We start from the raw sequence: 27,938 nt of genomic DNA, 5'->3' as shown, positions 1-27,938 counted from the left end.
CAGTGTGTGTGTGGGGGAGGGAGGGAGGGGGTGTTTATCATCAGTCTACTATAGCCCATTCGTCTAATGGCGAGATTATCAATTCGTCTGCTAGCTAAAAATGTTTACACGAAGGCTACTTCACTGACGATGGAAAGGGGGGGGGGGGGTCTGGTATCATTATGACGTCACGCGGCGATGATCCAATCAAACCAAAGAGGTTTAGTCCGCCCGTGTAGAAATGGACCATGACAACTTGGGTCTGTTATGTTATGGGATAAAAAGATTTGTTTAACAAAATATTCCGGTCTGGTTGAAATATCCGACCGTGCACCACGTCAGCAGCCGGGGTTCGAGTACCGCTGAGGTACGAGCTCCAAATCCTTGTTCTGTGTTTGTCACATTCCTTGCATTCAAATTATGCTAGAGGACTTAGTCTAATGATCGTGATAATCTAGAATTAATTAGTCTATTCGTGTATTTACCGGCATCAAAATTTACTATCGAATTAGCTGACAATAAAGACAAAAAATAAATAATTATAGAACCAACCAGTTGATCTACGCAATCGATTCGTCGGCTAATTATATCCACGCGGCATTTAGTTTTACGGACATTGACGCTAATTATGCTTAGTGGAACCCTTCCCAATTCTGGCCAAAACTCTGGTGCAATACTATCTGTGGCCCTCGAGCCCCACAACAGTGGCCCTCGATAAGTCCTCATGTTGAGAAAGACGTTAAAAAACAGACGTCGACCAATCCAGCTATCAGTATCATCACACGGTCATTTCTAAAAGCTTTCGTGTCTAAGGGGGGGGGGGGGGGCGACGGACGGACGGGAGAGGGGGGTAGCATGATGGTTACATAACTCAAGGACTGACGCAAAGAATCCCCCCCCCCCCCCACACCACCATTCCTCTCTCCGCTTCAAGAACCAATACCGCTAATGGAGCTTGGGACTCAGAAAAACCACAACAATTACATTAGCTGAGCCACGCAGGGTGGGGGAGAGGGAGGTGGGTCGGTTCATAAGATTTAATTAAGTAATTGCTGCAAATATCTTGAGTAAATAAAATGATATGCCGGTGATCAAGGGACGTCCATATATGGCTCGCCGGGTGAGTAGGGATGGGGTGGGGGGGGGATGGGGGGGTGGGGTGGAGTGGAAAGTTTCAGGTAAAGTTTTAGTGTGGGTAAGTTCTAGTCAAGTTATATTGATGTCACTTAGTCTTTATGTACTGTGTAGTATGTGCTCAAGTATGTGATCACTTAGCCTTTATGTACTCTACAGTATGTGTTTAACTATGTTGTCATAGCTGAAAGTAAAGTACGCGGTTGAGTATCCGTATTAAAAACACGAGAACCTCTTGTATGAGGATCCATGAAGAAAACGGAGGCATGAAAATCACTGGTAAAACTACGAAAATCCTTGTTAAAAGTATGAGAACCCCCTATAAAACTACGAGAATCCCTGAAAATGCTATAAACATCCGATGTAACACTGTGAAAATACCTGGTTAATGAATGAAAAATACTGGTAAAACTATGAGAATCCCTGGTGAAAATGAGAACCTTTATAAAAATATTTGAATCCCATTACGAGAACCCTTTAAAAACTACGAGAATCCTTGGTAAAGTATGACAATCACTTGTACAATTGTGAGGATCCCTGGCAAAACTATGAGAATCCCCGGTTAAACTGTAAGAATCCCCGGTAAAAGTACGAGAACCTTCGGTTAAAAACTCGAGCGGGCACGTAAGTAAATTAAAAAGAAGGTGCATGTGTCAACGTGAATTCACGAGCAAGCATGTGTGTAATCTGTGTGAGCGCATCAATCCCCACGAGACCGACACTCACTCAGGAAGGTTTTAACCCGACCAATCAAAAGGCGTGTAGCCACGCCACGTGAGCAGTCCCTCAAGGACACCAACAACCAACCCTTTAGTAGTTTAACTTTTACCTTTTTTTTAAAAAAAAGTCTCCAATTCCAATCGGTCTAAAATCCCGATTCCATTTCTGAAAGCCTGGCCTTCGTGTCTAGGCACTCAATATGGGCCGATGTTTACATAAAATTTTGGGTAAATTAGCACTCAGACAGATTTGGCCCCCAGCCGTCCTCGGCCAGCCATTAGAGGGAATATGGGTTGGGAGTTGCCTGCCCATTAAACTGATGCATTACCGCCCATTATTAAAACATTGTCCATACAGCGGTAAGCCCGGGCTCTAATGGCCTCCACCACGACCAGAGTGGACTAATTCCATAAAGATTATTTCAATACTTAGCTCCGTTGCATCTCCAGATGCGCGAGTGGTCCTAATGCTGAATGCCTTGTTTTCAATCTCGAGGGCTAGAAAGTGAAATGGAGCTATCACGGTGATGTCGCTAATACGTCCACGCTTTGTGTGGACTCGGCCATGGTGTCGTATGCCGGGCTCTCGACGGTATGATGAGGTTTGTAGCTGGGGTGGTCACTTGGGTAGCCAGAGCTGTGTCACTTTTTGTGTGTGAGAAACCCCCGTGGATGAAACTAGAACGCGTGTCGTGTAGTTAAGGAACTTCATGTGTCACAGTAGTAACACCAATAGTTCATGTTGTAATACTGGAGACCCCCCCCCCCCCCAACACGCATACATGTTTTAGATGCATCAGCTCTGAGAGAACATCTGTTTCCTGGTCTCTTAGAGCACGGGTTCCCAACTGGGGGGTCGCCAACTGGTATACTAAACCTTAGTAATTTGAAACAAAACATAAATATAATTTGAAGAATTTTTGAATTTCGGCTTCATTAACATCACTGGAAATGTAATAGAGAAGAAACAAAGCGCACTGTACAAAGTTGTTCTCAGTCACGAATCTATGAAATCTTCAAAACTAAAACGCCATTTGAGACGAGCCATTCGGAAAACACCAAAAAATATATGGATTTCTTTCATCGGTAAGAAGCTAGTTGCAAACGCCAGAGACTTGATCGAACAGGAAGTTTTTACCAGCATTAGTGCAAGCTTCAAATGAAGTCGCGATAGAAAATGCCAAGCAAAAAAAAAGACAATAGGAGAAAATCTCATCAAACGCTGCATGTACGTAAATGTTAAATAACATATTTTTATTGAAATCAAGCTTTCACCATTGTTTGCTTTTCAAGTTGATAAATCAACAGACGTGAGTTCGTGTTCGCAGTTGCTGGTCTTTGTCTATATTCATGCGGATGATAGCAAAGAAGAGTTGCTCTTTTGTGAAGATAGCATGGAGAAAATAAATACCTTTTTTGAAACTGGATGATTAAAATGGGTTAGAACGGCTGTGGGGGTTTGTGCGGATGGTGCGCCATCTATGTTTAGCTCAAAATCGGGCTTTCAGAAAACAGAAAAGATTTAGCTCCCTAACTACTGCCCTAACCAATCGACATCAAGAGTCCATTGCTAGTATAAGTCGTAAATTATATAAAATCTGGAGCCTTCAAAGAACTGAGCAAAAACATTAATATAGATCACGAGGTTCTGCTCTTCTACACTACTCTGGCTGTCAAACAAAATGTTGTAAATTGTGTTTTTGAATTGAAATCTGAAATCAAATTGTTCTTGGAAGTGCAAAGGAAACAAGACTTTTTGGTATACTTAAAACGACATAGAGTGGTTGGAGAGAGTATCATACCTAGCAGATGTGTTCGAACATCAACATACGCATAACCTGAAGCTTCAGGGAAAATGAACGAATATTATAACTTTCCATGATAATCTCGGGGCATTTTTATCAAAGCTGCAAAATCGGCAAAGAAAACGAATCTTGGAAATATTGCAAATTTGAGAAACTCTGCGGTGTGGTAGATGAATCTGATTGTGAGATAATTAAAATTTTGAAAGAAGCGATTTCTGGGCATCTTGAATCTGTTGAAAACGAACTGCATCGCTATTTCTCTGAGCTGAAAAAAGATAAATCTGCATTTACGCATTGCCCATTCTCTACTTCCCTTGATGTTGCCAGCATTCACGATGAATTACAAGATGAATTCTTTGATTTTCAGAATGATTCCGAGTAAGATGAAAAACTGCAGACACAATTTTGGTGTAGTATTCACCGTTCATACCCAAACGTAAAATTGATTGACTTTTCGAGAATATATTTTCAACACTATTCTTCGATTAAAAACAAAATTAAGATAATTATAATGACATAGGTTGGCGTTAACAAATTTTTTTAAAATTAAAAACTCAACCACGAAGGTTTAGTGAATAGTATGCAATTTTACTCATGCTATTAAAACAGTTATCAAGAGTAGTTCATATTGAAAGTCTACTAGAAAATCTTATTTTAGTGCTTATTAATTTCCATACTTATTTCGGCTTTTTAATTCTATGGGGGTCGCGGGTCACTTACTTTTTATAAAAGGGGGTCGCCACTCGAAAAAGGTTGGGAACCACTGTCTTAGAGCATCCAGACAGATAGAGTTTTCGACCCTCGGCTCGATGAGAGGAAACTCGTTGGTTGCAGTGTTGTCTATACTTGTAGTTTTCAGCATAGAACTTAAAGTTGGATAGCTAAATGCTTGTTGATGGGAGGTGGATATTGCACCCAACAAAGGTAGCTCTGACGGCGGATCAAAATAGTAAAATGTGATACATTGTTGATACAGTAATTTATACAATATTTTTTTCACCCCTACTTTCCATTAGTTAAACCCACCCATACCTTCCACCCCTACTTTCCATTAGTTAAACCCACCCATACATTCCACCCCTACTTTCCATTAGTTAAACCCACCCATACCTTCCACCCCAACTTTCCATTAGTTAAACCCACCCATACCTTCCACCCCAACTTTTCATTAGTTAAACCCACCCATACCTTCCACCCCAACTTTTCATTAGTTAAACCCACCCATACCTTCCACCCCAACTTTCCATTACTTAAACCCACCCATACCTTCCACCCCTACTTTCCATTAGTTAAACCCACCCATACCTTCCACCCCTACTTTCCATTAGTTAAACCCACCCATACCTTCCACCCCTACTTTCCATTAGTTAAACCCACCCATACCTTCCACCCCTACTTTCCATTAGTTAAACCCACCCATACCTTCCACCCCTACTTTCCATTAGTTAAACCCACCCATACCTTCCACCCCTACTTTCCATTAGTTAAACCCACCCATACCATCCACCCCTACTTTCCATTAGTTAAACCCACCCACACCTTCCACCCCTACTTTCCATTAGTTAAACCCACCCATACCTTCCACCCCTACTTTCCATTAGTTAAACCCACCCATACCTTCCACCCCTACTTTCCATTAGTTAAACCCACCCATACCTTCCACCCCTACTTTCCATTAGTTAAACCCACCCATACCTTCCACCCCTACTTTCCATTAGTTAAACCCACCAATACCATCAGCGCGTGATCCCTCCGGACCAAAAAGATGGCGGCCATTATTAAATTATTTTAATAACCAAGAAAGGGAAGTAACGCGGGACCAGAACACTCAGCGTCATTTATTTCTCTCCCCTTCGCCCAATTAGTACGGCGAGGGCTCGGCAACTCTCCGATGTAGACCTTCAACGTGTGCCATGGGAGACCAGAACGAGGCTACTTTTCCAGCCGCTTTATCCCGTTAAAAGGGTCCCACCCCCTACACAAACTATTTTAGCACTCACGAGCGAAATCCTGTTGAATTTCTGTTTGTTGTTGAATGTTTTCTCTCCCAGGCCCAGGGACCTGAGCATTGATGGAGTAGAAACATAAGTGCATGAGATGCGGCACCGGCACTCGCGGCCCGGCCTGTGTACGACACGGTGTTTTGACAAGTAACGGCATTTACCTGCCGGCTTCTGTCAAAGCCGGGCGGATTGAGAGCCGGTTAATTCCGGCTAATGTTGCAGCATCTGCTGGTGAGAGCAGCGACCGAGGCATTATGGGAGGTTAACGAATCTTGCCGAGGGTGTAAAAACACGCCCGCTCCTACGAGCTGTCCCAGATGGGTGCTCTTCTACATGAGCTGGCCTCTACACAAAGTAGAGGTACACTGTAACAAAACACTCGCCCACACATTACAATATAATAAAGCACTCGCCCACGCATTACAATGTAACAAAGCACTCGTCAATGCATCAGTAACTGACCGTTTATAAACACCATCACGTGCCGAAACTAAGGGACAGGGGCCTAGTGTAAATATTTGAGATCCACAAACTCGACCAGCACAGGGCAGGACTAGAGCAGGCGACCATGTGTTTTGTTGACCAGTTATTGTCAAGTCCATATATTTTGTTGACATGTGTAACTGACCAGCCCTTGAGTTTTGTTGACCCAAATGACCAGTCCATATATTTGTTTGACCAGTTAATGACCAGTCCATGTATTTTGTTGACATGTGTCATTGACCAGTCCATATATTTGATAGACCAGTCCATATATTTTGTTGACATGTGTCATTGACCAGTCTACCTGTATACCGCCAACCATCCATCTTTTCTAAACCTCCACGCCACATTCCACAAACAGCATTGATTTCAGGTAATGGCATTCGACCAATTACTTTTAAATGTGACATTTTAACGTCACGCCGATTGTTTTTTCAGCGATGCTATAGACTAACGTACGTGTTCTGTATTTCACCTTAAGGGAGGGGGTGGGGGTAGGAAGTAGTTCTCGTGAGGAGGGGGTCGCTAGTCTATGAGAGAACCCCTGGTGTGATGGAGGGGTGGGGTGGCGAGGGCAGGTATTCTATTATTGACAGGTGATACCCGATTTTTAAATGAGTACCCCCCCCCCGGGGATATGGAGGTGTGTGAGGGAGGGGGTAAGGAAAGAAGACATTGTGGTACACGGTAATTATTATTAATTGAAAATTAGTAATGATTAATCAAAGCGTTCAATAAAATAAAATAGACGCATATTATAATAACAAGTTTTAAGATGTGGATGGATGGATGGATGGATGGATGGATGGATGGATCGATAGATAGATAGATAGATAGATAGATAGATAGATAGATAGATAGATAGATAGATAGATAGATAGATAGATAGATAGATAGATAGATAGATAGATAGATAGATAGATAGATAGATAGATAGATAGATAGATAGATAGATAGATAGATAGATAGATAGATAGATAGATAGATAGATAGATAGATAGACAGACAGAGGCAGCCGGGATGAAGAAAGGACAGACAACGTGCCCGACTAATTAAAAGAATATTTTTAAAGAAAAACAATTAGTCCCTTTCTGTCGCCCCCCCCCCCCCCCCCAGCCAAATCACGTGACCATTCTTTTCACAAGCACCAAGCAATTAACAATCGAAATTACCAGCGGCGCCTATCTTTACAATAGGGAGGGGCGGAGGGGAGGGGGTAGGGTAGTCATTGATTTTTTTTTCTGCGACACACCTGCCTTCTGCTGTGTTGAGGGTCGGGAGTAGGGGTTGAGAGGGTAGGGGAGGGTCGGGGGTAGGGGAGGGGGTCACTTTTAAAAAATCCTGGCGGAGAGGGGTTTACGTGTGTGCGTGGTGGTCAATGTATGTGTGTAGGGGTGAGGGGTGTGTTGGAGTGTCAGACGCCGGGGTGTATATGTGGGTTGGAGTGTTAATAAGTGTGTCGATGTGGGCGGGGGGTGTTTCAATTACTTACAGCACCCTATTATGTCTTGTGTGTATGGGTGTGTGTGTATGGGGGGGGGGGGTACTCGATTACTTCAATTACTTACAGTCTCTCTCTAGCTAGGCAACCCAGAGGTCATGGTACCTCGCTAATTAAAACGAGGGTGATGAAACATTGAAGAGCGCAGTTAATCCTTCCCCCCAAGTCCGGGCCGAGCGCAATGCGAGGGCTGGTTAAAAAATGAGGGGGGTCAGCAAGTCTAATGACGACACCGGCGATAAATTAATTGGCGAGCTGTTTAATTCATCCCGAGACACGATCACGTGACCAGGTGTCGGTGCCACTGCATCGGGTGCAGGCAGGGTCTGACACGCCTAGACGTTACCATGACGACGACGGTGGGGAGGGTGAAGTAAATGAGATGTACCAAAGGCGATTAATGAAGAAAGAGCTGGGGTGGGATCAAAGAATGGGTGGGGGGGGGGAGGTTATTTGGTACACAAAAAAGTAGCATATCTGTCCTTTAACAAGTATCCTTACAGCATATATCCAACACACACACATTATATATATATATATATATATATATATATATATATATATATATATATATATATATATATATATATATATATATATATATATATAACCTTTGTTGATAGGAAATTTTATGAGTATCTATTTTAAACCATATGGGGGTCCGTGATAAAACGACCCCATGACCCCAGTGTTCCAACGACGGGGACCCCTGGTGAAAACCAGCAACCACCGCCTCCCCGCACACAACCATCCACCCCCTGCAAGTATTTTTTAAAAAAGGGAGATAACACTGAAATGCCCATTAAAACGTGATACCAGTCTGAAATGGAAACCCAGTCCACATTAAAATTGCCTGTCAAATCTCGCCGGGCCCGGCCTGATAAGGGCTTTATTTATGAATCGCTGCTGGGATAAGAAATGTCCGGACCGCCAGCCACACTCAGACAATGATATATGCTCACAATAAAAGGAATATCAACCTTACCAATACAAAGCGAGGGCTTTAATTAAGCGAGGGGAGGTGTTTCATTTGGAGATGAGAAATTTGTTTGTTTTTTCTTATTCACTAGATATTATGGCGAGATAAGGAGTAATGGGGTAGTATACACATTAGGTGAGTAGTCGGTGTGTTACACAGCACGTGTCAACACGGCAGTGGAGTGTGTTACACTCGTAGTGTCCACACACCACTGGCCATGTCCACACACCACTGGTCATGTCCACACACCAGTGGTCATGTCCACACACCACTGGTCATGTCCACACACCACTGGTCATGTCCACACACCACTGGTCATGTCCACACACCACTGGTCATGTCCACACACCACTGGTCATGCCCACACACCACTGGTCATGTCCACACACCACTGGTCATGTCCACACACCACTGGTCATGTCCACACACCACTGGTCATGTCCACACACCACTGGTCATGTCCACACACCACTGGTCATGTCCACACACCACTGGCCATGTCCACACACCACTGGTCATGTCCACACACCACTGGTCATGTCCACACACCACTGGTCATGTCCACACACCACTGGTCATGTCCACACACCACTGGCCATGTCCACACATGTATTCGTCTTCAAATGCTTGTAATGAAAAATCATACAGTTGGATCATCACACGCCACAGTGAGCCAAAAGAACCGACGTTATCGTAGAGGTAGTAGAGTGTAGCGGTCAGTGTACTATGACAGTAGACCACAATTCAACACAATTCAACACCGTTAAAAAAGTTCCCAATATTCAGCTTTTAATTTAACACTCGAACACGCCTCGGCTTTCCAACACATTCCGATCACAGTACGATGTTGCCGAGTGTACCATAATGCCACAATAACTAATGTCCCACAACCCCTCCAACACCAGATGCTACCCCCCCCCATTACTATAGCAAGCCCCCCCCCCCCCCCCCCCCCCCAATGTACCCTAACCCAAATCCCTCTTGGCAAACAGGTAGGAGACCCGAGCCTAATAAAACAGGTACACACCCAGGTGTGGGAGGGAAGGTGAGTGGCATTCATGTACCTCTACGACAGGTAATTATCTAAGTAAATTAAATTCCTGGCTCAGTTTGGCTTCATAATTACAGCCAGGGTATGTGTAGGGTGGTGGGGTGGGTGGTGGTGGGGTGAGGCTAACACAGGATATACTAGAATAATTTTATAAAACCTATACCTTGATGGTGGATGGACATTACCAGATGAAATGTGTTGTGGACCTCTGAGTGTGTAGGACAGAGCTGTTCTGGTCAATCTCACACATGTTGGTGTGTTGGTTAAATGTACACATACATAGGTGCTCTGGCCACTGATACACAAATTCAAGTATTGACCAACCAGGAGTAAGTAGAAAACATTGGTGTATGGGCAATTAGAGGTCACCAGCACACATATTGATGTAATGGTCAATCAGAGGACACTAACACACATATTTGTATAATGGTCAATTAGAGGTCACCAACACACATACTTGTGTAATTGCCACTGAAACATGTTTTGAAGTACTGGTCTCTGACATTGTTGAATGAAGGAACCCAGATACAAAATGAATTTTAAACTAAATAAAAGCTTGTGGTGGTAAAATCAACTAGACCTAGTGCTGAAACAGATAGGAGTTGACAGCTACAGTAACTAAAACAGCTACAGTAACTAAAACAGCTACAGTAACTAAAACAGCTACAGTAACTAAAACAGCTACAGTAACTAAATCAGCTACAGTTACTAAAACAGCTACAGTAACTAAAACAGCTACAGTAACTAAAACAGCTACAGTTACTAAAACAGCTACAGTTACTAAAACAGCTACAGTAACTAAAACAGCTACAGTAACTAAAACAGCTACAGTAACTAAAACAGCTACAGTAACTAAAACAGCTACAGTAACTAAAACAGCTACAGTAACTAAAACAGCTACAGTTACTAAAACAGCTACAGTTACTAAAACAGCTACAGTTACTAAAACAGCTACAGTAACTAAAACAGCTACAGTAACTAAAACAGCTACAGTAACTAAAACAGCTACAGTAACTAAATCAGCTACAGTTACTAAAACAGCTACAGTAACTAAAACAGCTACAGTAACTAAATCAGCTACAGTAACTAAATCAGCTACAGTAACTAAAACAGCTACAGTAACTAAAACAGATACAGTAACTAAAACAGCTACAGTTACTAAAACAGCTACAGTAACTAAAACAGCTACAGTAACTAAAACAGCTACAGTAACTAAAACAGCTACAGTAACTAAATCAGCTACAGTTACTAAAACAGCTACAGTAACTAAAACAGCTACAGTAACTAAATCAGCTACAGTAACTAAATCAGCTACAGTAACTAAAACAGCTACAGTAACTAAAACAGCTACAGTAACTAAAACAGCTACAGTAACTAAAACAGCTACAGTAACTAAATCAGCTACAGTAACTAAAACAGCTACAGTAACTAAATCAGCTACAGTTACTAAAACAGCTACAGTAACTAAAACAGCTACAGTAACTAAAACAGCTACAGTTACTAAAACAGCTACAGTTACTAAAACAGCTACAGTAACTAAAACAGCTACAGTAACTAAAACAGCTACAGTAACTGAGACAGCTACAGTAACTGAAACTCGTGAAACAGCTCTAGCCACTGAAACAGCTAGAGTACTAGCAATAAAACAGCTATACAGCAAGCCACAAACAGCCCCTTAGCTACAGCCATAAACCTAGCACAGCTGTTGTACCCCCCCCCCACAAAACCCCACCACTCCCCCCCCCCCACAGCCAGCACACACTATTTACACAGTCCTAATGAAACTCCAGCAAATTTCAATTAAGAAATCTAATTAATTTTTAAAAACCCATTACCCAAATTAAACAACTGACTATTGATTAGGCTATGGGATCACATTAATTCAGCTAATTAATATTTCCCTGGCTGTTCACTAGACCATACACTCTTTTCACAGGTAGGCAGCTCATTAGACCACATCACAGGTGTAGTCTATTAACTCCTGCCTCCCCCCACCCACAATACAAAAACAAATCATTAAGCAATTAAAAAACTTATTAATGCCACCAATAGGAAGTAGTTTTTTCCCCTACATATTACAACAGTTGGTATAGGGAAAAAGTAAGGTAGGTTGGGGTGTATAGGGAATTTAAAGTGATTTAGTACTGTGAGGTGTACGAGGAATTTAAAGTGATTTAGTACTGTGGTGAGGTGTACTAGTAATTTAAAGTGATTAAGTACTGTGAGGTGTACAATAAAGTAATTTAGTACTGTGAGGTGTACAAGGAATTAAAAGTGATTTAGTACTGTGGTGAGGTGTACTAGTAATTTAAAGTGATTAAGTACTGTGAGGTGTACAATAAAGTAATTTAGTACTGTGAGGTGTACAAGGAATTAAAAGTGATTTAGTACTGTGGTGAGGTGTACTAGTAATTTAAAGTGATTAAGTACTGTGAGGTGTACAATAAAGTAATTTAGTACTGTGAGGTGTACTCGGGTGTACAAGGAATTTAAAGCGATTTAGTACTGTAAGGTGTACGAGAAAGTGATTTAGTACTGTGAGGTGTACAAGGAATTTAAAGTAATTTAGTACACTGTGAGGTGTACAATAAAGTGATGTAGTACTGCCCAACTTAGAGTATTAGTGAAGGATTAGCCATTTCAGTCAGTAGGAAAGTTATACTTTGTAAAAATTGATTTTCTATAATGAATATGGATCTGTTTTTTTTTAAAAATTATAAGTAACCTACATGTAGCTAATGTGTTGATTAATGTGGTTGTTGTGGGTTGTGGGGTTGATTTGAGTGGTTGGCGCATGTAGCTGATGTGTTGATTTGTGTGGTTGGTGTGTATGGTGATTTGTTTGGTTGGCGTGTGTAGTTGATGTGTTGATTTGTGGGGTTGGTGTCAACTAATGTACAGCAGCTACACAGATGTTCAGCAAATGTTGATAACACTATCATCTATCATCAACATTACTGTTGATACAAATGTTGATAGCATTATCATCAACATTACTGATGATACAAATGTTGATAGCATTATCATCAACATTACTGATGATACAAATGTTGATAGCATTATCATCAACATTACTGATGATGCAAATGTTGATAACATTATCATCAACATTACTGTTGATACAAATGTTGATAACACATCAACATTATAGCACTTCCAATTTAGCTTACATTGTCAGGAGTTGTTATGTCAGTCAAAAGTCAGTGTTGAACACCTGACACCAGCCTACAGAACATCAGGCACCACAAGTGACAGTTGACCTACTTGTCTATTTATACCCTGTATATGATTAAAGGGTTTATGTACATGGGTATGGGGTGGGGAGGTGGCATGAGATGGAGACACAGATAAGAAAACCACAGTAATTAAATAATTATGGTAATATTTTACCATTAATAACACTGAAAACAAACATACATAACAGTAACAGGCTAACAAAACTGGTAGTCACACACAGACCAGCAGATGTAAGTTAGCTGCATTGATCAATGATCATCAATGGTATGTTGTGTGTAACTGGGTCTATAAGCCTACCTAACTAAATACAGGAGGTTTCATTATCACAATTTTAGTCTACTTATTCATTTAGTGCTAATAAAAAATGTGTTATAACGTATTCATGAAGCCTTCAAGTAAATAAGTAGATCTAGAAATAATGAGGTCGAGACTAGACTGTAGTAATCTAGTAGATCTGTTTGTTTGAATAGGCCTTCTGTTGCTACCTTCTTTGTAGTCTGTAGGCTTACATTTTAATTAAAAAATTGTGTAGTCTAAACATTAGTGAAATAGTAAAACCCATCTGAATCTGTCAATCTAGTTTTCCAGTGGGCCCATATTTGTTAAATATTATAATCTAGGCCAGGAACAGTTTAGATTCTAGTTTCTAGAATCTTGATTTACTAGAATACTATATTCTTCTTCTAGATCTAGATTAAAATGCGATTCTATTTGTATATTGACAACGTTAGAACCTATAGTTGTAATAAAAGAAACATTAAAATAAATTGTTAAAATAGTTTAAAAATAGACAGCCTAGATTTAGATTTTAGTAGATCTAGGAGTCTAGGTCTGAGTAGGCCTAATACTTTATTATTGATCGTACTATAGTAACTAGATCTAGTAATTAGTAGATCTATGAAATTAGAATGTAAATTAGTTTAACATTAGGCCAATATCTGTTAGTTGTTAGACTTATTTTAACATCTTCAAATTATCGTAGATCTCTAGTAACGGTTTCCAAGACCGTTTTACCAAACTCCCCGCCAGCACTGATCACTTGTCAACACACTGTGTCAGCAGACGGCGAGGAAAACACACAACACATCGGGTCAAGGCTGAAACAATACCCTCAGACCGAGCCGATACGGCGAGGGTCACAATCACAAAGCCAGCCGAGTGTGTCGCGAGAACATGAACACACCGCCGCTCCGAGTTACACGAACAGACACAAAACAAAAACACTGACTCACTGTTGTGTGTAGTGACGTCTGCTACGCTCGGCCTCCTCGCCTAGAACCAGTAGTAGATGCTACCCACGAGAATGAAAACAGCACTGAATATATTTTTATAAAAACAGAAACTAGGAATCTCCTCTGTGTTATGAAGTGATAAGCTCCTGCGTTAAGATTTTCACACCGACCATTTGCGCACCGAGGCTTTAATTGACCGTCTATGCTCTAAGCGGAACCACTCGTCCGACTCTTCTCGTCATCTGGGCGATGGTAGGGCCTCATTAAACCACGCGCGCTCGCCTGCCTTCGCCGATGAATGGGACCCTTAATGATTTCCTCCTCGTCCAATCAGCGTTGTCGGAGCGCTAGTTTTAATGGCGGATATCGGTGGGCGAGTCCACGCTGTTTTAGAAATTAGGGGTGGTAGGTTTATTTTTTAAAATAACGAATTTTAACTATATAGGTTATTTAACTTTTACGAAAAACGGAACATTTTAAAACAAGAAAGCAGACTATTTATAACGATAACTATAACGAAATTCATCTAGTTTCTAGAATATTCTATTTTTGTAACCCTGCGGTACAAAGTGTCGACGATTTCACCAAGGGAGAGAAACGCCTCGCTCAAGCAGCGCCGCGCTGCCGTTGACGAGTCCAATTGATTTGAAAGACGTCAAACGCGAGGGTTGTCAATCAGAGGGCTGCGAGGGAACACAGTGGCAGATATTTTTATATGGACCCCGGCAGTAGACAGTTGAGGCCTAATTAGTCTCGGTATACCACAATGCTAGGCCTGAATGGCAACCAGGCTCATTAAATTAGATCTCTCTTTTCTTTAATGTTGGCGTGTAGGCACAGAGTTTAACGAGGTAAGGAGGGGGGGGGGGGGGGGGTAAAGGAGGGATGAAGACTTGGTTCGTGTTGTGTTAATGTAGTCATGTAACACAACGATAATATTCTAATACATAACCAAAACATAAATTAGTAAATACAAAAATCCTTATTCTGGTTACCATGTCAGAGGCGTAGCGACCCTTCCCGGCGCCCGGGGACAAACTTTTAGATTTGCACCCCCCCCCCCCTTCAAGATTTCGATTTTCACACCCCCCCCTTGCATCCCCCCTCAAACTTTCCATTTGCACCCCCCTTCAAGATTTCGATTTGCACCCCCCCCCCTTTGCACCCCCCCCCTCAAACTTTCCATTTGCACCCCCCGTCAAGATTTCGATTTGCACCACCCCCCCCCCCCCTTTGCACCCCCCCCCCCTCCTCAAACTTTCCATTTGCACCCCCCGTCAAGATTTCGATTTACACCCCCCCCCCTCAAACTTTTGATTTGCACCACCCTCAACCTTTCAATTTATTTTTTCCAACCCATTTTGGCGCCCCCTAAGGTCCGCGCCCGGTGACATATGTCCCCCCCCCCCTCCCCCCTCGCTACGCTACTGTACCATGTACTTTTCTAGAGGGCTCAGGGGTCCAGTTATTTGTCCAGCTGTCATTTGTGGTAGATTGGTTTTAATGATTGCTAGGGGTCAGATGTTACGGTTACTGGGGTCAGGTGTAACGGTTACTGGGGTCAGGTGTAACGGTTACTGGGGTCAGGTGTAACGGTTACTGGGGTCAGGTGTAACGGTTACTGGGGTCAGGTGTAACGGTAACTGGGGTCAGATGTAACGGTTACTGGGGTCAGGTGTAACGGTTACTGGGGTCAGGTGTAACGGTTACTGGGGTCAGGTGTAACGGTTACTGGGGTCAGGTGTAACGGTTACTGGGGTCAGGTGTAACGGTTACTGGGGTCAGGTGTAACGGTAATGGGGTTAGGTGTAACGGTTACTGGGGTCAGGTGTAACGGTTACTGGGGTCAGGTGTAACGGTTACTGGGGTCAGGTGTAATGGTTACTGGAAGATGTAATGGTTACTGGGGGTCAGCCTTTGTACTGGACAATAGGTCAGCTTTAGTGTGTACTGGACAATAGGTCAGCTTTAGTGTGTACTGGACGATAGGTCAGCTTTAGTGTGTACTGGACAATAGGTCAGCTTTAGTGTGTACTGGACAATAGGTCAGCTTTAGTGTGTACTGGACGATAGGTCAGCTTTAGTGTGTACTGGACAATAGGTCAACTTTAGTGTGTACTGGACAATAGGTCAACTTTAGTGTGTACTGGACAATAGGTCAGCTTTAGTGTGTACTGGACGATAGGTCAGCTTTAGTGTGTACTGTACAATATGTCAGCTTTAGTATGTACTGGACAATAGGTCAGCTTTAGTATGTACTGGACAATAGGTCAGCTTTAGTGTGTACTGTACAATAGGTCAGCTTTAGTGTGTACTGGACAATAGGTCAGCTTTAGTGTGTACTGTACAATATGTCAGCTTTAGTATGTACTGGACAATAGGTCAGCTTTAGTGTGTACTGGACAATAGGTCAGCTTTAGTGTGTACTGGACAATATGTCAGCTTTAGTGTGTACTGGACAATAGGTCAGCTTTAGTGTGTACTGGACAATAGGTCAGCTTTAGGTTGTACTGGACAATAGGTCAGCTTTAGTGTGTACTGGACAATAGGTCAGCTTTAGTGTGTACTGGACAATATGTCAGCTTTAGTGTGTACTGGACAATAGGTCAGCTTTAGTGTGTACTGGACAATAGGTCAACTTTAGTGTGTACTGGACAATAGGTCAGCTTTAGTGTGTACTGGACAATAGGTCAGCTTTAGTGTGTACTGGACAATAGGTCAGCTTTAGTGTGTACTGGACAATAGGTCAGCTTTAGTGTGTAATGGGCAATAGGTCAGCTTTAGTGTGTACTGGACAATATGTCAGCTTTAGTGTGTAATGGGCAATAGGTCAGCTTTAGTGTGTACTGGACAATAGGTCAGCTTTAGTGTGTACTGGACAATAGGTCAGCTTTAGGTTGTACTGGACAATAGGTCAGCTTTAGGTTGTACTGGACAATAGGTCAGCTTTAGTGTGTACTGTATAATAGGTCAGCTTTAGTGTGTACTGGACAATAGGTCAGCTTTAGGTTGTACTGGACAATAGGTCAGCTTTAGGTTGTACTGGACAATAGGTCAGCTTTAGTGTGTACTGGACAATAGGTCAGCTTTAGTGTGTACTGGACAATAGGTCAGCTTTAGTGTGTACTGGACGATAGGTCAGCTTTAGTGTGTACTGGACGATAGGTCAGCTGTAATGGGGTGTGTGTGTGGGGGGGGGGGGTGAGGGTGGAACGTCAGTGTGTATACTGGGTGGGGTGTAGGGGTGGGGGTGGCACATCAGTGTGTATACTGGGTGGGATGTAGGGGTGGGGGTGGCAAGTCAGTGTGTATACTGGGTGGGATGTAGGGGTGCGGTTGGCACGTCAGTGTGTATACTGGGTGGGATGTAGGGCTGGGGTTGGCACGTCAGTGTGTATACTGGGTGGGATGTAGGGGTGGGGGTGGCACGTTAGTGTGTATACTGGGTGGGATGTAGGGGTGCGGTTGGCACGTCAGTGTGTATACTGGGTGGGATGTAGTGGCTTGATGAGTGTGGAGGTTGGGTGAAAATTCACGTAACACGGCGCTGTAACTAATTAATAATTAATTGGTCACATAATTAAGTAGCCTTTAATAGAGCAGTGTGGGGCTACTCACCTGTAACCACGTTAGTCATCATCAGCCGTATCGCTTTAGTCTACTCTCTACAGCAACACAGTAGCGTCGTGTGACGGGGTGACACCGTTAAGGGGGTGACTTCATTTAATGGGGGACACACCATTTAGAGGGTGACACTGTTTAGGTGGTGACACCATTTAGAGGGTGACTTCATTTAATGGGGGACACACCATTTAGAGGGTGACACTGTTTAGGTGGTGACACCATTTAGAGGGTGACTTCATTTAATGGGGGACACACCATTTAGAGGGTGACACTATTTAGAGGGTGACACCATTTAGATGGTGACACTATTTAGAGGGTGACACTATTTAGAGGGTGACACCATTTAGAGGGTGACACTATTTAGAGGGTGGCACAAATTAGAGGGTGACACCATTTAGGGGGTGACACCATTTAGAGGGTGGCACCATTTAGAGGGTGGTACCATTTAGAGCAGGGGTTCCCAACCTCGTGCCCGCGGGCGCCATGGCGCCCGCCGAACGATTCGTATGTGCCCGCCTGTCACTATTCGACAGAGACAGAATTTTTTTCATAAACATTATTGAAAGGTTGAAGGGGATGGAAATCGAAAGTTTGAGGGAGGTGGTGCAAATCGAAAGTTTGAGCGGGGGGGGGGTGCAAATCGAAAGTTTGAGTGGGGGTGCAAATCGAAAGTTTGAGGGGGGGTGCAAATCGAAAGTTTGAGTGGGGGTGCAAATCGAAAGTTTGAGGGGGGGGGGGGGGGTGCAAATCGAAAGTTTGAGGGGGGGGGGGTGCAAATCGAAAGTTTGAGGGGGGGGTGCAAATCGAAAGTTTGAGGGGGGGTGCAAATCGAAAGTTTGAGGGGGGTGGGGGTGCAAATCGAAAGTTTTGTCCCCGGATGACGGGAAGGGTCGTTACGCCTCGTGAAGGAGTTTGTCGATTTAAAATAGGTGGTGCCCGCCACCCTACCGGTATTTTAGAATGTGCTCTAGAATGAAAAAAGGTTGGGAACCCCTGATTTAGAGGGTGACACAATTTAAAGGGTGACACCATTTAGAGGCATTTTAGAGGGTGACACCATTTAGGGGGTGACACCATTTAGAGGGTAGACACCATATAAGAGTGACACCGTTTAGGGGGTGACACCATTCAAAGGGTGACACTAATTCGGAAAATAGCAAAACAATGTTTTTTCTATGTAAGTAGGGGCGAGGGGGTGCCACCAAACCAAAAATGTAAAATTGTTGAAAGGGGGTGGGATGAACCCCTCAGTTACCTCAGCGAGTGACACCAGACTTAGTGACGCCACTGCATAAACCTCATCACTTACCTAACCCTAAACCCGTCACACGACTGCAGACGACAAATTTGTGGGCAGCTTCGTCATACGATCAAATTCGTTTGGGCTGGAATTTTACAATCACCCCCCCCCCCCACCCACACCCCCACCCACACTAGCAGACTTTCGATGGTATGTGTGTGTCGCTGCCCCACCCCCATCAATGAGGTAGTGAAAAGTCTTACTGTGAGGTTATGAAAAGTCTTACTATGAGGTAATGAAAAGTCTTACTATGGGGTAATGAAAAGTCTTACTATGGGGTAAAAGTCTTACTATGGGGTAATGAAAAGTCTTACTATGGGGTAATGAAAAGTCTTACTATGGGGTAATGAAAAGTCAAACTATGGGGTAATGAAAAGTCTTACTATGGGGTAATGAAAAGTCAAACTATGGGGTAATGAAAAGTCTTACTATGGGGTAATGAAAAGTCTTACTATGGGGTAATGAAAAGTCAAACTATGGGGTAATGAAAAGTCTTACTATGGGGTAATGAAAAGTCTTACTATGGGGTAATGAAAAGTCAAACTATGGGGTAATGAAAAGTCTTACTATGGGGTAATGAAAAGTCAAACTATGGGGTAATGAAAAGTCTTACTATGGGGTAATGAAAAGTCTTACTATGGGGTAATTAAAAGTCAAACTATGGGTAATGAAAAGTCTTACTATGGGGTAATGAAAAGTCTTACTATGGGGTAATGAAAAGTCTTACTATGGGGTAATGAAAAGTCAAACTATGGGGTAATGAAAAGTCTTACTATGGGGTAATGAAAAGTCTTACTATGGGGTAATGAAAAGTCAAACTATGGGGTAATGAAAAGTCTTACTATGGGGTAATGAAAAGTCAAACTATGGGGTATTGAAAAGTCTTACTATGGGGTAATGAAAAGTCTTACTATGGGGTAATGAAAAGTCAAACTATGGGGTAATGAAAAGTCTTACTATGGGGTAATGAAAAGTCAAACTATGGGGTAATGAAAAGTCAAACTATGGGGTAATGAAAGGTCTTACAATTAAGTAATGAAAAGTCTTACTATGGGGTAATGAAAAGTCAAACTATGGGGTAATGAAAGGTCTTACAATTAGGTAATGAAAAGTCTAACTGAAATACCTAACACATCGATTGGGGGGGGGGGGTAGTGAAAAGTCTTACTGAAATACCTAAAGCAAACTGGGCTTTGAAATTTTGTTGGCGTTTGTTTAAGGACAGGAAAAGGCAGAAGGATGTGGGGGGGGGGGGGGGGGGGTGTAATTGAGGTATTGAGAGGGGTTTATGGAGGGGGGGAGGTAAAGGGGTGTAAATGAGGAAGGGATTGAAGAGGTTTTTTTTTATGAAGGGAGGGGGTAGTGGTTATTAGGGAAGGAGTTGGCAATATGATTAAAATGGCATAATAAGAATGTTCAGGTGGGTGGAGGTACCAAGTAAGTGTTAGGATTGAGTAGGTGGGAGGGGTGGGGGTAAGGTGACAGGGGTTGAGGAAGGCGTTAACTGAAAGTTTGAGTGTTCCTTAAGAGGGAGGGTTTAAAGGGAGGGGGGTTAAGGTTAATGAGAGAGAGAGAGAGAGAGAGAGAGAGGGGGGGGGGGAGAGGGGGGGATTTGGGGAGACGGGTAAATCGGAGGAGAGAGGGGTGAGTTGGAGAAGGAAAGACTTATGCACACGGTGAAGTTGGTGGTGTGGAGGGTGCGAGGGGTGTGTGAGGGGTGTGTGGAGGGTGTGAGGGGTGTGGTGAGGGTGTGAGGGGTGTGTGGAGGGGGTGAGGGGTGTGGAGGGTGTGAGAGGTGTGAGGTATGTGTGGTATGTGTGGAGACTGTGAGGGGTGTGAGTGGTGTGTGGAGGGTGTGAGAGGTGTGAGGTATGTGTGGTATGTGTGGAGACTGTGAGGGGTGTGTGGAGGGTGTGAGAGATGTGCGGAGGATGTAAGGGGTGTGTGGAGGGTGTGAGGGGTGTGAGGGATGTGGAGGATTGTGTGGAGGTTGTGAGGGGTGTGTGGAGGTTGTGAGGGGTGTGTGGAGGTTGTGAGGGGTGTGTGTGTGGAGGGTGTGAGGGGTGTGTGCGGGGGGTACAGAAAATGAAATCCATTGGAAAAGCAGCAAAGATTTTCCTTCGATCTAATTTGGCGGGAAAATCGATTGTAATTACAGCACTGTTACTGATGAACACGCAACGCGAGCAGAGGGGGTGGGGGAGGGGAGGGGGGGAGGGTACTATTGTCCGGTGGCTCGCTGGAGCCCAAAGATTTCGGTATCGGCGTTGGAAAAAATCTGAACGATACCGAATTCATCTACTGGATTTGATGGTTAAAATTTTAAATGAAAATTTTCGCATGGCGTATTCAGATATTGGGATCGGTTTAAATCGATACCAGTGGACAAAATAACAGCAATGATGGCGTGTGGGCTCGTGGGCTAAGGAAATCTAAATGTGCCGAATATTCGCTTTAAATACTTAAACTACCAAAGATGTAAAAAAAAAAAATTGCAGACGACAGATTTTAAATAATCTCATGAAGTTGTCGCGAGTTTTGTTGGTGAGTTAATTTCTTTTGGCGAGTTTTGTGGTGGTGGCGAATTTCTGAACGCTTTCTCAACCCAAAACAATATGATTGTAACAACCCCCCCCCCCCTTCCCCGTTCCATCGTTCCATATATATGGTATCAAATAATATAATCACTTTAAAATCTGAACCCATAATATTCTACTTTTCAAAAAGTGAAAAAAAAAATTATGCAAGAGAACTTTGGAAACTGCAGATTGTGCTAAGTGCCTTTTTGTAATTCTGTTATTCGAGTGATTATTGCCCCTGTTATTACGTGTTTGCCGTCCTTGCCCTGACTGCTACCCTTGTTATTTATGTGACTACTGCCCCTGATGTGTTTATCATCTCAGTTTTGTATATGCTTACTTTTCTTGTTTTGCTTACTTCTCCTGTTATTGACGTGATTACATCTCCTGTTATTTACGTGATTACCACCCTTGTTGTGATTACCTCCCCATTTATTGACGTGCTTACCATCCTTGTTGTGATTACCTCCCCATTTATTGACGTGCTTACCATCCTTGTTGTGATTACCTCCCCATTTATTGACGTGCTTACCTCCCCTTGTTATTGACGTGCTTACCGCCCCTTGTTATTGACGTGCTTACCTCCCCTTGTCATTGACGTGCTTACCTCCCCTGCTATTGACGTGTTTACTCCCCCTTGTGTAACCACGCCACCTACCAACACTCTACTCTCACGAACTTTAACAAATATTTTTTACACGCCTGAAATTGAACACCCGAGCAGAGTTTAATGACGTCATTATTTTCCCCCCGCCGTCCGGGCTCAAATTCCCGGCCCGACCCTCTAACAAGTTGGCGCCCTCGCCCCCGTCAGTCGTTAGCCGAGCTTCGTTAGAACTAACTACCCGTGACCCCGGGGGGTGAATCAATCCACGGGGTCACCCAATCAAAACGCTTGTCTGCGGGACTGATCACTGTCTTGTCGTAGTGCTAGAGAAAGTTTAAAGACTAAATCAGCGCCATTGTCCGCTGATTGGGAATATGGCCACACAGGCCCGTTCCGTACTAATCAACCATATTCAATCCAGAGTTATGTTCCCTTGTCAGGTTCCTCTGATCCTGAGTTAGGTTCCCTTGTGATGTTCCTGTGATCCGCCACAGACGCCGTGGCCCACCTTAAGAAATAAATCTTTAAAAAAAAAAGTTTTAATGAGGCGACCGCAAAATTGGTTGAACTGCGCCCTCGTTTACAAGTTTTTGTTGTGGTTGGGAGGCGGGTGGGGGGGGGGGGGGTAGTCACGCAGAGGCGTAGCAAGGGGGGGTACATATCTTCCCGGGCGCCGACCCTAGGGGGCGCCAAAATAGGTTGAAAAAAAAACAATTAAAAGCTGCAGTTTTGCATTTTAATTATTTAAAAAAAATATATGGGGGGGGGGGGGGGGGGGGCAAATTGAAAGTTTTTGCCCGGCGCCGGGAAGGGTCGCTACGCCTCTGTAGTCACGTGATAGACCTAACGGCAAATCGTTTACATTTTTTTGGTTATTTTAAAACAAAGTGAATTGTATTGGAAATAAATTGCAGTTGTAGTCACCCTCTCCTTATAATGTTAGCGAAATGTACAATTTAAATGGGGTTTCCTTGTGGAGGAACTAGGGACAGTCAAGGCGTATTGTCATTGGTTAGAGGTGTGGTTCAGGGTTAGCAGCGGTAAGGTTTAGACATATGGTTTGTGTCGAGTCTTGAGGGTCTGGTGGATAAAAGATGGTGGAATAGACTGACGAACATGTGTGGGATTAGGTTTACAGAAAGTTCCAGATCTTTTGGTCATCAGACTTAAACAGTGGGATATATGGGGCTGGGGGCGGAAGGGGTGGGGGTGGGTGGACATCCAGTGAGACCAGGTATTTGTCATGTAGTGTTTAGTCTGACCAGGTATATCATTATATCTGTAATACACACACACATACACGCACAGTCACTCACACACTCACACACACACACACACACACACACACATATATATATATATATATATATATATTTATATATATATATATATATATATATATATATATATATATATATATATATATATATATATATATATATATATATATATATATATATATATATATATATATATATATATAAGCGGGCTGGTTGTGTTTTAGTCCTTCCTTGTGTTTGTGCTGTGTTTGTGTTGTGTTGTGTTTAGTTTTGTTCTGTTCCCAAGCTGTTACATTTTATAAAGATTTACCGTGGCGGAGCATTGGTATGCAGCTAGTATATATATATATATATATATATATATATATATATATATATATATATATATATATATATATATATATATATATATATATAGTCCGGTTTGACTAGGTATATCCCACTTTACAATAGCAACCCACCAAAGGGAAATCAAGCCAACCATCTTTAACCGGTTACACCAGTAAATCTTGAGTGAGGTTAGTTGTACGATGTTCCCCTACCCGAGCCAGAGGTGTGGGGGTGGGGTGAGGACGAGGGGTGTGGGTGAGGACATTGGGGGGGGGGGGGGGGGGGCGACTGAAAGAAGAAACCTCAAATTAAACCGTGAAGGGAAATGTTAACGAACTAATTAACTAATTCTCGCCAGATTCAGCCGGCGCCCCGCTGCTATCGTTCAAGTCCTGCTCCCTCCCGGCACTCATTACGGCTCCCCCGGACCGGCTGATTAGCCGGCGCGGGAGAAAAAAACCGGTCGCACTATCTAATAGCTAGGTGTAATTACCTCACAACTGTTGTACGCTGGATAGGCCGCTAGGTGGCGCTGGGTGCAGTGTTGGTGGATTAGGTGTTGGTGGATTGGGTGTTGGTGGATTAGGTGTTGGTTGGATTAGGTGTTGGTGGATTAGGGGTTGGTGGATTAGGTGTTGGTGGATTAGGGGTTGGTGGATTAGGTGTTGGGTGGATTAGGTGTTGGGTGGATTAGGTGTTGGGTGGATTAGGTGTTGGGTGGATTAGGTGTTGGTGTATTAGGTGTTGGAGGATTATGCGTTTGGTGGATTATGCGTTTGGTGGATTATGCGTTTGGTGGATTATGCGTTTGGTGGATTAGGTGTTGGTGGATTAGGTGTTGGGTGGATTACGTGTTACGTGGATTAGTTGTTGTGTGGATTAGGTATGGGTGGATTAGGTGTTGGTGGATTAGGTGTTGGTGGATTAGTTGTTGGTGGATTATGCGTTTGGTGGATAAATCATTGGGTGAATTAGGTGTGGGATGGATGAGGTGTGTGATGGATGAGGTGTGTGGTGTATATTTCAAGGCCATCCAAGAACACAAACACGAGCGCCAGACGACGAATGTACTCACGCAGACAATTAATTAGAGGGGACCCTCCTCTCTCATCCCCTTCCCTTTACTTACCTCCCCCCCCCTCCCCCGGGACTGGTGTCGTACCTAGCAGACGATCACCGTATCACGTGGCTAGCACGCGCTGAGTTGGTTATCTCATTAAATTGTCCCAAATGTCAACCCCGCCCCCGCGCCATTTCTCCTCTCCTTTAATTGGCCATTAAAACACCCCCCACCCCTCCCCCCCCCCTCCCTAATTCGTCCTTCACCCTGTGTAGTCCCACTATTAGAACAAAAGTTATTTTTGTTTTTCGCGTGAAAAAAAAATTAGCCTAATGAGTTTTTTTGACAGCCCTGCACGATTTTTCTAAAGTTGAAAAAAAAAATTATTGTCGTATAATTGATCAACGGCGTCGTCGTTTTTTTTTTTAAATCTACGCCATCGTCGTTTTCTATCAACGCCTTTATCATTTTAAAATCAATATTATTATCAATTTTTTTATCAGTGCATTCGTCTGATTTTTTTAACATCGTATAGAATTTGATTTATGATTTTAAAAGGAATAATTGAATGTGTGAGACAATTAGCAATAATTACAACGTTGCGATATACTGTTACTAATTAATTGAAAACCATCAAACTAATTGTTTCCAATACTGGTATGGACTTTTGTGTTGATTTAAACCTCAGTAACATCAAATTATCATCAACGTTACACATCAATATACATATCAACATCAGATAATCAACATCAGAAAATCACCAGACATGAACATCTGACATCAAACATCTGCCACACATCATCATACCCAGCTAAACATCAGCACATCGCACCATAGCCCGGACTTCAACCTAAACTTAACCCAAACTTCAACCTAAACTTAACCCAAACTTAAAAACAAACCTCACCACTATCTAGACTACATGGTTTTATCTTTCTAACACCCTACCAGTACCTAACTAGACGCCCCACCCCCCCGCTGGGCGTCGCTACAAAACACTGGCCCTGACTTAATTGGTCATTAGGGGAGACGACCTGTGTCAGAGTTGGCTGCTTTGTTAAATAATGGTGTCAGTCAGTGGGTCTCACAAGATTATGTCGTGGTGTCAGTCAGTGGGTCTCACAAGATTATGTCGTGGTGTCAGTGGGTCTCACAAGATTATGTCGTGGTGTCAGTGAGTGGGTCTCACAAGATTATGTCGTGGTGTCAGTGGGTCTCACAAGATTATGACGTGGTGTCAGTCAGTGGGTCTCACAAAATTATGTCGTGGTGTCAGTGGGTCTCACAAGATTATGTCGTAGTGTCAGTCAGTGGGTCTCACAAGATTATGTCGTGGTGTCAGTCAGTGGGTCTCACAAGATTATGTCGTGGTGTCAGTGGGTCTCACAAGATTATGTCGTGGTGTCAGTGGGTCTCACAAGATTAAGTTGTGGTGTCAGTGGGTCTCACAAGATTATGTCGTGGTGTCAGTCAGTGGGTCTCACAAGATTATGTCGTGGTGTCAGTGGGTCTCACAAGATTATGTCGTGGTGTCAGTGGGTCTCACAAGATTATGTCGTGGTGTCAGTGGGTCTCACAAAATTATGTCGTGGTGTCAGTCAGTGGGTCTCACAAGATTATGTTGTGGTGTCAGTGAGTCTCACAAGATTATGTCGTGGTGTCAGTGGGTCTCACAAAATTATGTCGTGGTGTCAGTCAGTGGGTCTCACAAGATTATGTCGTGGTGTCAGTCAGTGGGTCTCACAAGATTATGTCGTGGTGTCAGTGGGTCTCACAAGATTATGTCGTGGTGTCAGTCAGTGGGTCTCACAAGATTATGTCGTGGTGTCAGTGGGTCTCACAAGATTATGTCATGGTGTCAGTGGGTCTCACAAGATTATGACGTGGTGTCAGTCAGTGGGTCTCACAAGATTATGTCGTGGTGTCAGTGGGTCTCACAAGATTATGTCGTGGTGTCAGTGGGTCTCACAAGATTATGTCGTGGTGTCAGTCAGTGGGTCTCACAAGATTATGTGGTGTCAGTGGGTCTCACAAGATTATGTCGTGGTGTCAGTCAGTGGGTCTCACAAGATTATGTGGTGTCAGTGGGTCTCACAAGATTATGTCATGGTGTCAGTGGGTCTCACAAGATTATGTCGTGGTGTCAGTCAGTGGGTCTCACAAGATTATATCGTGGTGTCAGTCAGTGGGTCTCACAAGATTATGTCGTGGTGTCAGTGGGTCTCACAAGATTATGTCGTGGTGTCAGTGGTTCTCACAAGATTATGCCATGTTGTCAGTGGGTCTCACAAGATTATGTCGTGGTGTCAGTGGGTCTCACAAGATTATGCCGTTGTGTCAGTCAGTGGGTCTCACAAGATTATGTGGTGTCAGTGGGTCTCACAAGATTATGACGTGGTGTCAGTCAGTGGGTCTCACAAGATTATGCCGTGGTATCAGTGAGTGGGTCTCACAAGATTATGACGTGGTGTCAGTCAGTGGGTCTCACAAGATTATGTCGTGGTGTCAGTGGGTCTCACAAGATTATGTCGTGGTGTCAGTCAGTGGGTCTCACAAGATTATGTCGTGGTGTCAGTCAGTGGGTCTCACAAGATTATGTCGTGGTGTCAGTGGGTCTCACAAGATTATGTCGTGGTGTCAGTCAGTGGGTCTCACAAGATTATGTCATGATGTCAGTCAGTGGGTCTCACAAGATTATGTCGTGGTGTCAGTCAGTGGGTCTCACAAGATTATGTCGTGGTGTCAGTGGGTCTCACAAGATTATGTCGTGGTGTCAGTCAGTGGGTCTCACAAGATTATGACGTGGTGTCAGTCAGTGGGTCTCACAAGATTATGTCGTGGTGTCAGTCAGTGGGTCTCACAAGATTATGTCGTGGTGTCAGTGGGTCTCACAAGATTATGTCGTGGTGTCAGTGGGTCTCACAAGATTATGCCATGTTGTCAGTGGGTCTCACAAGATTATGTCGTGGTGTCAGTGGGTCTCACAAGATTATGTCGTGGTGTCAGTGGGTCTCACAAGATTATGCCATGTTGTC

The 27,938-nt window shown here is 43.3% G+C and overlaps 1 protein-coding gene across 1 annotated transcript in view; it reads right to left on the bottom strand.

The window, feature by feature from the left end:
• The window catches only part of LOC131946009 (LIM domain transcription factor LMO4.1-like), a 56,450-nt gene extending 42,016 nt beyond the window's left edge, over positions 1-14,434 (bottom strand). The window contains exon 1 of the mRNA XM_059306640.1: positions 14,124-14,434. The gene's annotated coding sequence lies outside the window, so the exon portion shown is untranslated. The remainder of the gene's footprint in view (positions 1-14,123) is intronic.
• Between the last annotated feature and the right edge of the window lie 13,504 nt (positions 14,435-27,938).

Source organism: Physella acuta, unplaced genomic scaffold (genome assembly GCF_028476545.2).
Source record: "Physella acuta isolate Inbredline_101_S28 unplaced genomic scaffold, ASM2847654v3 ptg000543l, whole genome shotgun sequence".
In the NCBI taxonomy this organism is placed as follows: Eukaryota; Metazoa; Mollusca; class Gastropoda; family Physidae; genus Physella; species Physella acuta.
This window is presented reverse-complemented; position numbering and strand designations above follow the sequence as displayed.